The 4283-nt window shown below is 33.8% G+C and overlaps 2 long non-coding RNA genes across 3 annotated transcripts; both read left to right on the top strand.

Annotated features, from left to right (window-relative positions):
• Window positions 1–1826: 1826 nt before the first annotated feature.
• On the top strand, window positions 1827–2588 carry LOC131647605 (uncharacterized). Its single transcript, XR_009297879.1, has 4 exons — window positions 1827–1949; window positions 2057–2117; window positions 2207–2327; window positions 2411–2588. It is a non-coding gene; the product is annotated as an uncharacterized LOC131647605 (long non-coding RNA).
• A 449-nt stretch (window positions 2589–3037) lies between these two features.
• LOC131647603 (uncharacterized) lies at window positions 3038–3766 on the top strand. 2 transcript variants are annotated; one of them, XR_009297878.1, is made up of 3 exons: window positions 3038–3125; window positions 3351–3398; window positions 3506–3766. It is a non-coding gene; the product is annotated as an uncharacterized LOC131647603 (long non-coding RNA). The 2 variants fall into 2 exon arrangements; XR_009297877.1 differs by lacking the exon at window positions 3351–3398 and having other exon boundaries at window positions 3044–3125; window positions 3506–3555; window positions 3684–3719.
• Window positions 3767–4283: the final 517 nt, after the last annotated feature.

Here is a 4283-nt window from a genome sequence, read left to right as displayed (position 1 = left end):
CAAAAAACTCCAAAAATATTTTCCTTTTAGATTTAGGTTTATATTTTTATAATCTAATTTTTAACATATAAAATAATATTTTTCTTGTTAATTTTAATTATTTGTATAATTATTTGTTTAATTAGCTTGTTAATTAACTTAAAATCAATTCCAAAAAATCACAAAAAGAATGAATTAAGTTTAATTTGTTTTATATTTATTTTTGTATATTATTTGATATTATTTCTTATCTTTTTCTTTGTCTCGAATTGGAATAAAAGATCAAATATGGCAGAGATTGTATGCAGTTGATTTAAGACTTTTGGAAATTTATCGTGTAGTCGCTATGATTCTATCAAGCTTCTGATAAATTTTCATTAACTTTAAATCCAAGATCATCATTCACTCACCATCGATCTTCACTAACATCGTGGATATACTTGACTAGCTTCAAGATGATTCACATGCTAACATACTAACAATTGACTTTAATTTCCGCATTTTATTATATTGTTCTTTATATTTCTTGCTTTATGCTTTATTTTATTATTTATTATTTATGTTTCTGTTATTTTTTTTTGTCCATTTAGACATATAATTTATATTTCTGTTATTTTTTCTTTGTCCACTTGGACATATTATTTATACTTCTGTTATTTTTTCTTTGTCCATTTGGACATATTATTTATGTTTCTGTTATTTTTTCTTTGTCCATTTGGACATATTATTTATGTTTCTGTCATTTTTTCTTTGTCCATTTGGACATATTATTTATATTTCTGCTATTTTTTCTTTGTCCATTTGGACATATTATTTATATTTCTGCCATTTTTTCTTTGTCCATTTGGACATATTATTTATATTTTTGCCATTTTTTCTTTGTCCATTTGGACATATTATTTATGTTTCTGTCATTTTTTCTTTGTCCATTTGGACATATTATTTATATTTCTGCTATTTTTTTCTTTGTCCATTTGGACGTATTATTTATATTTCTGCTATTTTTTCTTTGTCCATTTGAACATATTATTTATATTTCTGCTATTTTTTCTTTGTCCATTTAGACATATTATTTATATTTCTGCTATTTTTTCGTTGTCCATTTGGACATATCACTACAAGAAAAATGGTCTACGGCCACGCCAAATTGTTCCACGGCTCAAAAACTGTGGCAACATATATGCTTTGGCCTGGATTTTTAAACCGTGGAAATATGTTGTGAAATATTAAATCTGGAGTGTGAATCTGTGGTATTTTCTTCAACTACCACGGTTACAAAAAAAAAATTAAATAAGCCGCCCAAACCAAAAAGTTTCCCTCTAAAATAAAAATAAAATAATGAATGGCGCAAAACAAAATTTGATAAGCCGCTCAAACAATTTTTTCCTAAACCTAATTTCTTTCCAAACCTCATCAACCCCTTTCTTCTTCTTTCTATCAGCCGCCAAAACTCAACAACCACCAAAACTCTCACGCCTCCTCATTCGATCGACTCAACCCTCGTCTCTCATTCTCTCACATCTCCATTTCTGAACGGTGGTTAGACTCATTCAACCATCTTCTTCATTCAATCTCACAACCATGAATACAAGCCAGCTCCGTCGTCTTCTTCTCGTCTTCGTAACTTCCGGCGCCGCTAGATAACCACCACCATCATCGCCTTCGCTTGAATCAAAGGTCTCGGAACACCAATCACATCCGAAGTACATCATTCCTCCATTTCAACCGCGATTTTGATTCTTAACACAAAACCCTAGTTTCTTTACGGACAGAATTGAACATTCACCGTCACAAATTGAGCTCAATTCCTTGGGGGTTCGATTCACCATAGCATAAGCTTCATGTTGGTGACAAGAACTAAGCAAAGCGGTGAAGTATAGAATGAGTTCGGCAGTTACCTATCAGAGATTAACAAATGCAATTTCGACAACGACGAAGAGAAAAAGAAAACCAGATGCTCCGCCTTTCAGGTATGCTTCTCCAATCTTGTCTTTCTACGACGTTACTCGTTTTTTTACGCCCAAATCTAAATCGTCTTCATCTGTTTCTTCTTCTAACGATTTCAACATTGTTGCAGGGTAAACCAAGAAATAACACACAGAGATGATGTAACTTTTTGGCTGATACTTTGTCAATAGGTTTATGAATACTAGAACATAGATGTGAGGTCATCCCAATTGATGCCAATTTATCATTTCCTCAGTCCTGAACCGTGTTGTCAATGAAGGTTTCATAAGAGATGACAAGGAGACTTTTGAGACATTTGAATCTATGGAGTTTGGACTACTCTTTTTCTAGAGGAACTGCTCATTTACTTGCAAAGATCTTGACTATCAACAAACTCTAAGGTACATGGTTTCATTCGTGATTGAGTTTTACACCGTTTGTTGTCACCACATGTTTGGTTGAACACTGGTGGTTTCCTTGACAGGGGTACAACTTGCTGTTAACAACCATGCGTGGTGATTTTACTGTGTTTCATTTCCAGTCAAATTATCTGGCTTTGCTTTCAGTGCCAACGGGTGGGTTCAATCCTATGGATCCCACTATGTCAAACAAGCAATTATCTATGGTGATGTGAGTCGTCCCAAGCCAATGACTGTTTTCTGGTCTTCGATAGCTCAAAGTTTGACAAAATGACCTATGAAGGGAATGCTTACTGGCCCTGTTACAATTCTGAACTGGTCCTTTGTTAGAGATGACCAACCTTGGTATGCAAAAGCACCTTATAAATGATGATCATTTTGTAGTATATCAGTTTCATTTAACATTGACTATTTGTTATTAGATTTGAGACTTGTTGCCAGATTACGTTAGCTATAAAGGATGAGGTTGAGGATCTTGAGAAAGCTAGCATTACTGTCATCCAAATCGACGAGGCTGCTTTAAGAGAAGGTTTGCCTCTAAGGAAATCTGAGGAGGCTTTCTATCTTAACTGGGCAGTTCACTCATTTAGGATTACAAACTGTGGTGTGCAAGACACTACCCAGGTTCAACTTCACTTCACGGGCTCTAATCTTCATTAATGATTATTATGCAGTTTATTTACTAAGCTTGTATTTTGGATGTAGGCTTGTTAAACTCAGGGGCACTGTTAGTCACTATGGAGTTCAAGAAGGAGCATATATGCTTTATGTTTCCTATAAGTACGAATTTGATTCTAATTATTATTGTTGTTTACTTGTTGATTTAGTTGGAACTTGATATAAGTATCATCATAAAAATATGCTTTGTGGGTGAGCTTTACTTTTTTCAATTATATAGTTTGAAATTCAAGTTTTATGTGGCTTGCACGCTACATGTTTGATAAAATGTGTCTGTGAAATTGTGATAGTCATTTTAATAACTTTTTCTTGCTCTTACTCCACCAGGTACCTTCCTTCATTCTATAATTCAAAGAAGTTTCTTTTGTGTAATTAGTGAGCACACTTCAAAGTTTGACTATATATGCCCACTATTTTTCTATATTAATCTCTTTTGGATTCATAATTGAAATTGCTCTTTGGCTCTTGTTTTCATGTTGCAGCAGTGGAGGCTTCAACCAAGTTCTTCCAAGTTTTCTATGGTATGAATCATGTAAGTTATGGCTGATTTTTTTTAATATTCATTGTTGGTTGTGTCTACTGTAGTATTCCTCTCTATTTTGATTAGAGGTTTGCAAGGATGTTGTAGAGTTTCTATTCTTTTGTCAATTTTGGATGTAGGCTTGTTAAACTCAGGGGCACTGTCTTTTCTATCTCTTTTGCAGAGGACAATCCATTCTTGTTGGCAATAGGAGGCTCAAAGGGACAATCCATTCTTGTTTTCAATGCTTTTTGTAGTTTAGGAGTATTTAAATTTTGGAAGGTTGTATTATCAAGGATGGATTGGTACAGTTTATCTTGAATGCTTTTTGTAGTTTAGAAGTATTTAAAATTTGGAAGGTTGTATTATAATACCTGAGAATGCATACTACGATGTTTTTACCATAGATTTTGAAGTAACTCACTGCATTTTATTTATAATTTGATTAGATTTATCAAAAACAATTGATGATTTATCAAAAACCGTGGCTATATCTTGATCCAAAACTGTATCGTAAACGTTAAATTGAAACCGTGGCTTTACCATATAGCCACAGTTTTTAAGTCATGGCAAGTACAAACCGCGGCCTTAATCAAGCTACCTAAACCGTGGCCTAAAAAATCCACGGTTGTAAAAAAGGCGTGGTCTATATCAAAAAACCGTGGACATTACTTTAGGCCACGGCCGTATACTCCACAGTTGGATTTCCGTGGCCAAACCGTGGCCTAAGCGTTACGCCA

This window comes from Vicia villosa, linkage group LG2, assembly GCF_029867415.1.
Source record: "Vicia villosa cultivar HV-30 ecotype Madison, WI linkage group LG2, Vvil1.0, whole genome shotgun sequence".
Lineage (NCBI taxonomy): Eukaryota > Viridiplantae > Streptophyta > Magnoliopsida > Fabales > Fabaceae > Vicia > Vicia villosa.
This window is presented reverse-complemented; position numbering and strand designations above follow the sequence as displayed.